This window comes from Engraulis encrasicolus, chromosome 18, assembly GCF_034702125.1.
Source record: "Engraulis encrasicolus isolate BLACKSEA-1 chromosome 18, IST_EnEncr_1.0, whole genome shotgun sequence".
NCBI lineage: Eukaryota > Metazoa > Chordata > Actinopteri > Clupeiformes > Engraulidae > Engraulis > Engraulis encrasicolus.
In genome coordinates, this window is record NC_085874.1 from 27,912,927 (window position 1) to 27,926,822 (window position 13,896).

General features: G+C 44.3%; 1 protein-coding gene across 1 annotated transcript in view; it reads right to left on the bottom strand.

The window, feature by feature from the left end:
- snx3 (sorting nexin 3) overlaps positions 1 to 13,896 on the bottom strand; it is a 40,132-nt gene that overhangs the window by 11,414 nt on the left and 14,822 nt on the right. The window lies entirely within an intron of this gene.

Here is a 13,896-nt window from a genome sequence, read left to right on the forward strand (position 1 = left end):
AAATAAAATAAACATTAGCAAAGTTTCTTCGCAAACAAGTTACAAGACATTAAAAGGACAAATGTCACGAGGAAAAACATTAGTAACAGAGGGGAAATAAATTAACAGCATTAAAAACTCCTGTCTCTCTCACTCTGTAATACTTCTCAAAATTGGGAACATTAGTAACAGAGGGGAAATAAATTAACAGCATTAAAAACTCCTGTCTCTCTCACTCTGTAATACTTCTCAAAATTGGGCTAAAATCATGGTTGATCTTCATGAAACGTGCTGCAGTCCCATGGCCCATACAAACCCATTACATTTTCAAGTGGCTTTTTTTGGAAACCTTTTTTTTTCCCAAAATGAAAAAAAAAATTGAAGTTTAACACAAGCCTTAGGCAACTGCCACACCATCTCTATGTGCTTGTCCATTTTGAAGTTAACTTTTTAGTTCCAGTGGCGCACTGTGCTGGTGTGCTGTACCATGTGAGGGGGTTCAAATCAATGGTGGCACAACAGGCCCAAAAACATTTAAAAAAAAATACATCTCAAAAAAGTATGGGCCTATTGAGAACCTGCAATACATGTGACTTACTGAAGCAACCAAGTAGAATAGAATGATGTAAGCGTGCTTCAACTCTACCACCTGAGGTTCTCACCTCGACTCGTGTTCCTTTCTCCCATTTTATTCTCTTACCTTCCTGCCCCCTTCTCCATTGACCCTGTACAAAGTCTTCACACCCAACTGCACACTGAGCCAAGACCAGAAACCCACACATGCCCATTTACTTCTTAGCCTTTCAGGCTTCACTAAGTCAGGGCTCAAATGTCTCAACACTTCACACACACTCTCACAAGGTCAATCAAACAGTACACTACACCTACCCAGCCACTCAGCCACACGCACACACAGCAGCACACACACACACACAGCAGCACACACACACACAGCAGCACACACACACACAGCAGCACACACACACACAGCAGCACACACACACAGTAGCACACACACACAGCAGCACACACAGTGTATAGCTGTACCCAGAAACAGAAGAACAATCTTAGATTGGGTTACAGGATCTGGGCGGGCACTGCACCGCCTCAAAGTCACCTGATGAAGAGCAGTCCGCCACAAGGACGCACACAAATGTGCACAGATGCATGTATGCACACACATATGCAGTCATGCGGGCGCGCGCGCGCACACACACACACGCGGGCGGGCGCGCGGGCGGGCACACACACACACACACACACACACGCGCGGGCGGGCGCGCGCACACACACACACACACGCGCGCGCGCGCGCACACACACACCTACACAAACACACATGCGCGCGCACACACACATGCGCGTGCACACACACACACACATGCGCGCGCACACACACACATGCGCGCACACACACACACATGCGCACACACACACACACACACACGCGCACACACACACACACATGCGCACACACACACACACACACACACTTCTTGACCCTTGACATTTGACAGAGGAGAGTGCAAAGCCGATGTGTTAACCCACACAGGGCCGCTTCGACCCCGGCCAGGGACAAAGTCAACTGACAGGGACCCCACAATAAAACATAGAATGTAATTGGGGACCCAAATCTGGGCCCAAGACAAAGGATCAATTTGTCCCAACCCCCTGTCCGCTTCCCTGAATCCAAACAGATGGCGTTGCTGTTACTGCTCTGATAAACATTAATCAATAAATGTATAGGGTTAGCATTGAGGAGTATTAACCCATTTAAGCCTAAGCACCTGTAAAAAAATGCCTGCTGAATGCCCAAGCCCTTTTTGGGAAAAGATGGCCTCAGCTTAATACAAACCTAAATATCTCAGCCTCCGAAGCACATAAAAACATGCCATACATTGCATTTAAACGCTAAGAAGCTCATCTTGCATTAGAATGTGTTCATTCAACTCTAACATACCAAGAGTTTAAATAAAATTGTCTGAAATCTCATGAGCCTGAATGTTGCGTCATGCAGCTCCAGGCGCCAAGGCCAATGTTGTGCAACGCAACATCCAGCATCAATGGGTTAAGCCTAATCACCTGTAAACAAAAATGCCTGCAGAATGCCAAAGCCCTTTTTGGGAAAAGATGGCCTCAGCTTATACAAACCTAAATATCTCAGCCTCCGAAGCTATAAAAACATGAAATACGATGCATTTAAAAGCCAGGAACTTCCTCTGATATTAGAAAAATGCAAAACTCAAGAGCCTGAATGCAGCGTCTATGTCGCTCCAGGTGCCTAGGTCAATGCAGCATATACGCAGCAACAGGCTTAAATGGGTTAACGAACAATGATGAGTGGAGCTGTAATTGCCAACACATCGGTGGTTTAAGAAATTACGTGCTGATTTCAAATCTGATACGCAACAAATATCATCTCTTGCCACACCAACTTTTGACAACAACAAGGACAAGAATTTTGTCCAGAGGTGTAATTGACGGTCTGAATAGCTGGTGCACAACAGAGAGAGAGAGAGAGAGAGAGAGAGAGAGAGAGAGAGAGAGAGAGAGAGAGGGGATGGGAGAGAAGGATGCGAACACAGAAAGAGTGAGTGAGTGAGTTAGAGGGGGAAAAAAGAGGGAGAAAGATGAAGGGGTGTGAGAGAGAGGGAGAGGTAAAATTGACAGTTCACATAGGGCAGGTTGCCTAATGCACGTTAAAGGGGGCAAAATGCCTCTCAGAGGGGAAAGACAAATAAAACCCAGAAGAAACGGAAAGCAGACAAAGAATGAAAAGAGACAGATAATGACCATGATACGTCCGTGTGTGTCGGTGTGCGTGCATCTGTGTGTGTGTGTGTGTGTGTGTGTGTGTGTGTGTGTGTGTGTGTGTGTGTGTGTGTGTGTGTGTGTATGGTGATCAGGGGCATGAAAATGGGGGGAGAGGGAGAGGAGAAAAAAAAGAGTGGGACAAACATCAGGTCCATTTCATCCACTGGTTCCCCTCCAGGAAAAAAAACAGACAGAGCTGGGAGAGCCAGGATGGATGATGCCACGCTGGGGGCTTTTGAAAGTGCCTCTTTGGGCTATGTTAAAAGCTTCTGCGTGCCTTCTACTGACGGAAGAACGAAAGAGCCAGAGAGAGGGGTAGAGGTGTAGAGAGAAACATGGTGGTGGTGGTGGTGGTGGTGGTGGGGGGGGGGGGGGGGGGGGGGGGGGGGGGTAGGGAGGGGAATGGATATAGCTGGGTCTCTTAGCGTCCAAAAAGGGCCTAATCGTTACGCGCTGGATAGAAGCACCAAAATCGGTGTAGACCTTCCTTAGGGTGTTCTCCATCATTTCAGAAGGGGTGCCCCAAATTTCAATGTCATTAAGGTCATTTATGGGGTAAATCCAAGATGGCTGCCCAAAACCAGCCAATAGTAGTAAAATGCTGTACTGCCTGGACATAATGGTGTTATGGGCCAATCCACCTATTTGTGTGTGATGTATACAAACTGAACTTTGAAAATATGTGCAAAACTTACCATAAAAACAATGTTATATATGTCTTATTTAGATTCAAAAACAGGAAAATCATAAAAACCATGGTCAGAATGAGATCACTCTACAATTGAGAGCTCATTTCTGGGCATTTAGCTATTGAACCAACATTCATTAAGAGTTTTAAAAATTTGCAGTGGGTCATATCTATAACATCCAAAAAGAAAATTGTGGTTAGAAAATTTAGGGGATAAGAGATAAACCCTTGAACTGGGCCACACATAACTGTCCCAATGTTAGCATGCTAGCATTAGCAGGTTCAGACACTCAGTCTGCTCTTCAGATAAAGATGGCAAACAATAATTTTAATCCCACTTACACATGCGCGCACACACACAAACTACTACTACTTCCTTAGGACCCCCTCAATGATTTAACTCTAGGAGTCCAACTGAAATATATTCATATCAATCAAGTCAATAATGCATGTACATATCAAGTGTCAGTGACAGCTGTCAAATGACAAATGTATGCTGATTAATGTTCAGATATGTAGGCTATATCGCAGTCCTAAGTGTACAATGGAGTGATAAGGGCATTTATGCTTAGGAAATTATGAATAAGCAATATGCAATACACCATACATACAGTATATTGACAGGTACTTTGTTTTAAAAGAGCAAAATGGTAACATGTCTGTTTTTCCATCTACTTTTGGCTTTAATCTAGATGACATGTTGGCTACCTAACCACTTAATTTATTGTTTGCTCATTATTTTTTATTTGTGGGTGTGGTCCTTTGTTTAAAACATGTCTGCCTGCCTTCCCTCTCTCACATAGGCTACTAAAATAGTCTTTCAAAAACTTAAAACAACAGCATGTGGAAATCCTATTGGCTTTGGAGGGCTAACGTCTATAAGACTATACTGTACTCTACTGTATTGCACTGTACTGTACTCTACTATACTGTACTGTACTGTACTGTAATGTGATATACCGTACTGTACTGCACCGTGCAGTATGCTACTGTACTGTACTGTACTGTACTGGACTGCACCGTACTGTATGCTACTGTACTGTACTTAACTAGACTCCACCGTACTTAATGCTACGGTACTGTACTGTACTTTACTTTACTGTACTGCACCGTACTGTATGCTACTGTACTGTACTGCACCGTACTGTATGCTACTGTACTGTACTGTACTTTATTATAGGCCTACTGCACCATTCTGTATGCTACTGTACTGTACTGCACTCCACTGCACTGCACTGTACTGTATAGTACAACTACATAGAACTGAAACATGTAGAGCGGTGGAGCTCAAACTGTGGTACGCGTACTGTTGCGGACAGATTCTAGTTTAGGAATGTGTTTTGCATGCTGGGGTGGTGACGTGCTTAGATTGGGTCACGTGTTGATTTAGATTTTGTATATCACCTGGCGCTGGGAATATGGCGGGGAAGTTGTAGATTGAGTGGGTATCTGGGGAGTGCTCACCTTTTGTTGACCGCACTTTAAATGCTTAGATCCGCTCCTTGACCATGCTACACCCCTTGGTTTTTATGCTTATGAACCGCTCCTTGACCACGCTACTCTGTGCACACTTTGAACTTAAATTGCACAGCGCATTAGCACTTTTCCTGCAAGTTTGCACACTTGGCTTCGTTACTTCAAACGTCTGGATTTTAACTGTCATGAATGGAACACTGTTTAACCCTCGAAGATAAGTAAATAAAGCAAACGGAAACGTGGAAGATCTTGAAAGCTTCTTTGCATTAATAGCGTGTCGGGCAAATACTTCTCCCCAGTATAGCTGCTCGGCGGCAAAAATGTTTGTTGGATCAGCCGCCACTTCATTGTCAACAAAAGACGGCATTTGCTCGGATGGCAAATAGAGCACAGCCTAAAACGCCATTGACTTCACACGGCCAACACAACGTGAACAAAGCCGTTTGCCTGAACAGAGAAGACAACAGCGGTAATGTACCTAAAGTTTATTGAATATCGCTGGCTGGGTGAACGCTGCTGCTGCCTACTTGATGAGGAGCCGACGTCGTGTTACGTCACGTTTCATGCATTGTTTGGACTGGCTACGGTGGTTAACGCTACACTGAAGCAGAGATGGTTTGACTGAAGTTGGAATCATAGCGTTGTGTGTTGGCTCTGTGTCTGGCGTGCGTGGACTTGTGCATAGGCTACTGTCATTGCTTCGATATTGTATTTGATGCTGTGATTTGCATGCCTCATTGAAAAACGTAAAATGAGTGATCAACAAGCCCCCGCTGTGAAAGATGGGCCTGCAATAATGAATGACAAAGAAACCCCAGTTGTGACAAATGCAAAAATGTGTGACAAAGAAACCCCAGTTATGACAAGTGCAAAACTGTGTGACAAAGAAACCCCAGTTATGACAAGTGCAAAAATGTGTGACAAAGAAAACCTCAGTGTGAAACATGCAAAAACGAGTAGGCCTAAAGAAACTCCTGTAGTGGAAAATGCTCAAGATAAGAGACAGATTGTCCTCACCGAAAAGGCTCTGATAAACAAGATTGAAAACATTCAAACAGAACGGAAAAGACATGTAAACAAAATGAAAGGTATCATTAATTCCCTGAAAGATCTAATGAATGCTGATGAGAATGAATCTCAGGTCAAAGCGCAGCTCCATGAGTTAACACTGCGGCTTAAAAGAGCTACCGAACTTCATATCTCCCTGTTACCACTAATGCCCGCTGAAGAGCAAGATGAACAAAATGAATGGTTTTCAACCATAAGACAATCCCATGAATGGTTTATTGAGGATGTGCAAGTATGGCTCTCAGACATTGTTAAAATTCCGTGTAGGCAAGATGAAGGGTCATCTCAAAATGCCCCACTGGAGGGAGATGTGCAAGCAAATGAGCACACAGAACTTCACCTGCCTCTTCATCCTCAGTATGATGAGCAAGATGACGTGTCTCCAATGGACAGCGTGTCAAACCTTGGAAGTAGGGCAAACTCAAAAGCCTCTTCAACTGCCTCTGACTACCGCAGAGCTCAAGCCGAAATGGCTGCCTTGCTCACACAGCAACAAGCACTCAAGGAAAGGCACAGCATTGAGGAACAGGAGGAGAAACTGAGGAAAAGGAAAGAGGAGCTTCAATTGGAGGCAGATATTGCAGCAGTTGCTGCAAAAGCGGATGTATTGAAAACCGGATCAACTGTGCAGAGCACTGCATCCAGAAAGTCAAACGGAATGGAGTCTTACTTCAACGCAAACAAAAGGGCCTTTACAAATCTTGATGCGGGTGCAAACACGTTCGTCCCAAGGACACTTGACTTAAAACCAAAAACAAATCCAGCTGCTTTCAACACTAAGTATACAGTGAAACAACAAATGAAAATGTATAAACCAGCCCCGCCGCTCACTGGACCTCCTGCAGGCGTGAAACAGAACGCACACTTGCCGTCACAACCAAAGGCAAGCTTGCCAGTACAACATGCACACTGGTCTTCACAACAAAATGCTGACTCGGCAACCAATGCTAATCTGGTGTCAATCATGCACACACAAAATCGTTTGACTCAGATGTTGGTCCATCAACAGAGTTTGGCAACGTTGCCCAAGAGAGAAATATCCGTCTTTGACGGAAACCCTCTTCACTTCCACGCCTTCATGAGATCCTTTGAACAAGTGATTGAGTCAAAAACTAACAACCTTGATGACTGCCTACACTACCTGGCACAGTACACTAGGGGGCAACCTCATGAACTCGTTAAAAGCTGCCAACATATGGCAAATGGTGTTGGATATGCAAAGGCCAAAACTCTCTTGCATGAGCATTTTGGAAATGAGCACATGATCGCAGCTTGTTATCTGAATAAAATCCACTCATGGCCATTTATTCGATATGAGGATGCAGAGGCACTCCAAGCATATAGTCTCTTTCTGCGTGGATGTTGCAATGCAATGGAGGAGGTTGACGGCCTCTCAGAGTTGAACACACCCAGCAATATGCTGTTGGTGGTTAACAAACTGCCTTACAAGCTGAAGGACAGATGGCGATCAGCAGCCTGTGATATCCAGGAGAAACAACATCGTAGGGCTACATTCATGGACATTGTCTCTTACCTGGAACGCCAAGTCAAAATAGTCACTGACCCTGTGTTTGGGAACTTGTCCGACCCTCTGTCCAACCATCCAGCAGCTAAGGCCAACGATGGAGGACGGCGCACAGCGCAACCAAGAATAAGAGAGAGTAGCTTTGGCACAACAGTCACCGGTGCTGACGTGGATCAAGCAGCAGTGCAAGAGCGTCACAACTACAAGAAAGACTGTCTGTTCTGTAGAGGCGCACATTCTCTGGAGTCATGTTCTTTGTTTGAAGAAAAGCCTCATAATGAGAAGATTTCCTTCCTCAAAGGGAATGGCATCTGTTTCGGCTGTTTGTGTACTGGGCACATTAATAGAGACTGTAGGCGACGCCTTTCATGTGAAATTTGCAATTTCAAACATCCAAGTCTGCTCCATGTCCACAGAGAAAGGAATGAAGTCAGGTCTGACGCAATGGCGGATGCAAACCTTTTTACAGTTCAGTCTAGTGGCCTTACTGGGGCCGGTGAGCGAGATTGCAAACTGGCCATTGTACCGGTAAAAGTGAAGTCCAGGAAAGGCCACAGAACTGTGGAAACGTATGCCTTCTTAGACCCGGGAAGTTCGGCATCCTTCTGCACTGTGGGCCTGCTGGATAAGCTGAAGCTGACTGGGAGAAAGACAAAGATTCTCCTGTGCACAATGGGGCAGGAGAAAGTTGTGAGCAGTGACCTCGTGTCGGACCTGGAGGTTGCCGCACTGGACAGTGACGTCTTCTGTGGAATGCCTGACCTCTTCACGCAGCAGATCATGCCTGTCAATGCAAGCAACATCCCGAAGCAGCGAGATTTGGAAAGTTGGCCTCACTTAAGCCACATTCGTCTGCCAGAAATTCATGCTCAAGTGGAACTTTTGATTGGCGTGAACATGCCTAGAGCGCTGGAACCTCTAGAGGTTGTTCAGAGTGTGGATAATGGTCCCTTTGCCATTAAAACTGCCCTTGGCTGGACGGTGAGCTGGTCAATTTGCAAAGAAAGTGGTGAAAGGCCAAGACGCATCTCCATGGTCAATGTCAACAGCATCTCTGCCGTCACTTTGGATGAGTCGTGGAAACGGCAAGTTGAAATGGACTTCCCTAAGAGTGGACATGATGAGCAGTCGGTACCGTCAAGAGAAGAGGCTAAGACCCTTGAGTTGTCCAATAAGTCCCTGAGAGACGAGCCTCACAGCATGGCCCGGCTTGTGAGAGCTCAAGACACGGTCATGCTCAGCAACGGTGCAAGTGCCGTAAGCGTGACGGGAAAAATGGTCAGAGACCAAGACCTGCACAAAAGGGAGACAACTTTCATGAGAGAACGTCAACACACAGACCGTAAGACCTTGAAACCTGTCAAACGTCCCCAAATGGAACTCCAGATTTCAAAGGCCTCTCAGTGGAGGTATGTGAAGACGGCAGACAACCCCACAGATCTTGCCCCTAAAGGCCTGAGGGCAGAACCCCCTTTGAAGAATGTGCTGCGACTATCTGGCCCCAAGGTCTATACTGCAATTCATGTTTCACAAGTTGCCGTTGCTAGTGATACTGATGGTGGTGAGGACGGCCACTCTTGTACCCACCTGATCAGTAGAACCTCCACCTTGGCTCACCTTGCAAAGGATGCTGGGATGCAGACTGTCAAGTTCAGTCAGTTCAATAGGTATGCAGTCAAGAAATCCTGCCTGCCAACAGGAGATAACGTAAAACAAAACATCCATCCATACAAGTTGAACCCTGTTCCGGCATGTCAGTCCACAGATCCAAAAGGCTGGCAAGCGCTAACTCCAAACTGCCTCCCTCTGCTCGAATCAAATCCACACTTGTCCCCGGTTTGTTCCAGGAAAATGACCTTTATGCATGGAGAAGATGAAGACAGGTCCAATACAGCTCCGACCTGTTCTGGAAAAGGTGAATCAAGGAGTACTAACAACAGCTTCAGCGACGTGACATGGACAAGAGTCAAGCCCAACTTCGCTGCTGGAGACGTGGTTCTCATCATGGACGACTCTGCACCTTGTGGTCCCTGGATCATCGGCAGAGTCACAGCGACTGTGCCAGACCAGGAAGGGCTGATGCGTTGGGTCTGGGTCGAGGCCCAGACCAACCTTGAATGCCGGCCTACTATCAGAGCTCTGACCTTTTGACCCCACATTACTTGACCTTGACATCTAACATTATAGACGCACTGGCCAGTTGACATAACTGACCTCGAAATATAGGCTAAGTGCTGGTAACCTCTGGCCTATGACTGACCCCCTTTTTGACCTTTTGACCTGAAAAAAGAAAACACGCATACATGCACACACGCACATGAACACACAAAAAAGGAAATGTCTTCATGGACCTTTGAGTGTTGCCGTATTAAGGAATTCTGATGTAATATGCATGCATAGAGTTTGTATTATTGAATTTTTTAATTATTACTGTGAGTCGTAATAATTAGGGGCCGGAATGTTGCGGACAGATTCTAGTTTAGGAATGTGTTTTGCATGCTGGGGTGGTGACGTGCTTAGATTGGGTCACGTGGTGATTTAGATTTTGTATATCACCTGGCGCTGGGAATATGGCGGGGAAGTTGTAGATTGAGTGGGTATCTGGGGAGTGCTCACCTTTTGTTGACCGCACTTTAAATGCTTAGATCCGCTCCTTGACCATGCTACACCCCTTGGTTTTTATGCTTATGAACCGCTCCTTGACCACGCTACTCTGTGCACACTTTGAACTTAAATTGCACAGCGCATTAGCACTTTTCCTGCAAGTTTGCACACTTGGCTTCGTTACTTCAAACGTCTGGATTTTAACTGTCATGAATGGAACACTGAACCTGTAATCCGCAGAGATAAGTAAATAAAGCAAACGGAAACGTGGAAGATCTTGAAAGCTTCTTTGCATTAATAGCGTGTCGGGCAAATACTTCTCCCCAGTATAGCTGCTCGGCAGCTAAAATATTTGTTGGATCAGCCGCCATTTCACGTACCACTGGTGGTACTTGAGACATCTCTGGTGGTACTTGGAATGCCATTATGAACCTCTCCTGTACTGACTGGCAAAAATGAATATGGAAGGCCTTTACTGCGATATTCTAATGTTGGTTGTCAAGGTGGTAATCGGAGAGCTCAATATTTTCTCAGGGGGTACTTCACACAAAAGGTTTGAGAACCACTGATGTAGAGCATTCTGAGGACATGTACAATATTATGCAAAAAGGTGTAGTGGGAATGAGTTATGTTACTGTTACCACTCAAAATCTTGAAGGTTAAAAAAAGTCTTGTGGCATTTTGTTTGTGGGATGATCGACTATTCTTCCGCCCAGACTATTTATGTGCCTTGCATATCAAGAAAATGAGTCCAGGTAATGATTTACTTTCATAGTATATACCATATGAGAAGTGTTGTTCTATATAGATATTTATCCTATGGGTAAGGGTGGCAAAAGACCTACAGTACATGTTGTCCATCAGCTGTTTTGATAGCAGTTTAAGTTCTCAATGATTACTGAGCTAACTAATACAACTTTTGACACAAGTACTAGGTGAGGACTTGTCTGCAAATAAACATTTAAACACTTTTCTCTGTCTTCTTACTCAACATACACTAAGAAATCATTCCCATTTAATTTGAACTGAAGCCATACTGTGGCCTTGCCTGGTTAACACCAGACCTAATCACAAGTGAGATTAGGTCTGGGGAGTTGCCTATTGTAAATTCCGTATGGGGCCGGAATACTTGGCTATTATGACACACTGCCCTGCTCTCTGATTGGGCAGAGAAACTGTTAAGGTCGGAATGCTTGGCCATTATGACACAGATCCCATGATCTTGTACGTTATGAGTCATCCTCGCCATACTGTCTTTCAGATCGAAACGATTGTGTAGAACTAAAGGCAGTATGGGAGTTCCCAGGCTAACTGTGGCCTACATGTAGGCCTATATTGAGTAATCTGTAATGCCATTCTAAAGATGACTGAAATGCTCTCACAATATGCACTTGTAAAAATATAGAATTAGGTGATCTTATGGGGTTCTTCATACATATGGAAAGGTCCTGTCCTTTACCCTCTCTCATACAAATAAAATACGTATATCTGTTATGGAAATTAGAGGATGGAGAACCTGCTACCTAGGGCATCTTGCACTGACACTATCCCATTCAAATCGAGCATTAGCAGCAGTCTATTCTCACCATAGTTTTAGTGTTGGCAATGCTCATTTTAATTCAGACCAAGAATCTTCTCAAATCGTTCACAATGTTACATGCTGTCAAGCACGTAAGCACAAACTCACCCATACTTTCACACTATGTACATTTTGTAGTTTTATCAATCTGGTCTAGCAGGCTACCCTTGCTTCATCTCTTCTGAGGACTATATTAACATTGTCAGCTAAGTATAATGTCATGTAATAACAATGTAATGCGTTACCAACATGACATATTGTATATGACATGGTAGACATTTTTTTTTTCAAGGGGCACCCCTTCTAGGATGTCTTCAAATCAGTCAAGGAACACGTGTACCGAATTATATGCTTCTATCCAGTGCGTAACGATTTCTCGGCTTAGAGCCCCTACTAATACAGAGAAAAATCAAGAGAGGGGGGAAAGAGAGAGACAAATGGGCAAAAAAAAGAAAGGAGGTGGAGAGAGGGAGTCATCTAAAAAGGCTCCCCATTAGAAACTCATGGGTGTCGGAAACAACGTGTGCACATTAAAGCTTTAAGAGAAAACTACAACCAGAGCCCCCCCCCCCTCCATACCCTCCCCCCTCAACAAAACAAAACAAAACAAAAAACCCCACATATGCACACATGCACAGCACACGTACACCACACACACACCACTCCACCCGCAAAGATGTAGCTACAGGACTATGCATTAGCTTTTAGGAGGCTGGTTCACGTCAGATGGTGGCAGTGCGCTGTTGCTCTTGCTTGGTTGAAGTTGCAGGCACAGAACCCCCGCCTAATCCGCCACCCTGCCCCTGCCTAACCCCCCACCCATCTCATCCTCTCATGGCTTAGCACTACCTTGCATCAAGAGACAGACAAGACATGTAAAGTCAGGGATATGGCAGGGTGTGTGTGTGTGTGTGTGTGTGTGTGTGTGTGTGTGTGTGTGTGTGTGAAAGAGTGTGTGTTTGTGCGTGCGTGTGTGTGTGTGTGTGTGTGTGTGTGAAAGAGTGTGTGTTTGTGCATGCGTGTGTGTGTGTGCGTGTGCGTGTGTGTCAGGGCTTGACAGCGGCGCCTGTCAACCAGCCAAATGCTGGTGAAAATTGTCTGTGGCTAATAAAGCAATAATTTCTGTCTCAGCTGCCATTTGGCAAGTTTCTTAAATCAGCATCCTACATTCATGAAGCTTTTTGATCACCGCTTTAGCACACCACCCCCTAGGGCTGCACGATGTCAGAATGAAAAATAAATAAATCAATACTCGATAACGATATTTAATTGATATTTAGAAATCTAGTCGAGTAGTTGTATTGTCACTAAATTTGGTCATGGTGGGCTTCTTGAGCATTTGTTAATATTCAGCTAGTGATTGGATTACAGAGCAATGTCATGAAAACTGGGACACAACTTAATTAATTTTCGCGATACACATATTGCTACTCTTGATATCATAATATTGATACTAGGGATGCAAATTATCGATTAATTCATTAATCATTAGTTGATAGTGTTATCGATCGACTTTCGATTAATTGATAAGCGGCGTTTTTTCACCTGAATTTCATAGGGTCTTTTAAAATATCAGCTAAATAGTTAAAACACTGAGTTCAAAAAGTATAGGCCTATATTGTTATATTAAATTATATTATGAGAATTACATTATGATCATTAAGCCCATATTGTATTTTATTGTATTATGTTATATTATATTATATATTCCTCAAGTAATTATGCATTAGGAAAAGAAAGCAGACATGTTTTCTATGGTATATCCGCACCACCATTGCTTGGTTTCACCCAGGAGTGAACTAGTAGCCCCACGCCCCCTCTATGTCGCCTTGCAGTTACCTGAGATATGAAGACAGACAACGTTGAGTGAAACGTGATCAGACTCAGAACTTGTCTGCATATAGGTGTGTCAGCCAGTATGATCAAACACAAGCATTTTAATTTTATAAGCTTCAAAAGAAAGAAATGCTATATTTTGGGTGGTGTGTTGTTGTGCATAATGCATAGTAATGTCAACAAAGTTCGTTTCTGAACAACAAAAAAAGCTATTTCCTGTGTCTGTAAGGAGAGCTAATAAGCTAACAGGCTCCATTGAGAATGAATGGAGCTATGGAGAGCTAATAAGCTAACAGGCTCCATTGAGAATGAATGGAGCCATGGAGA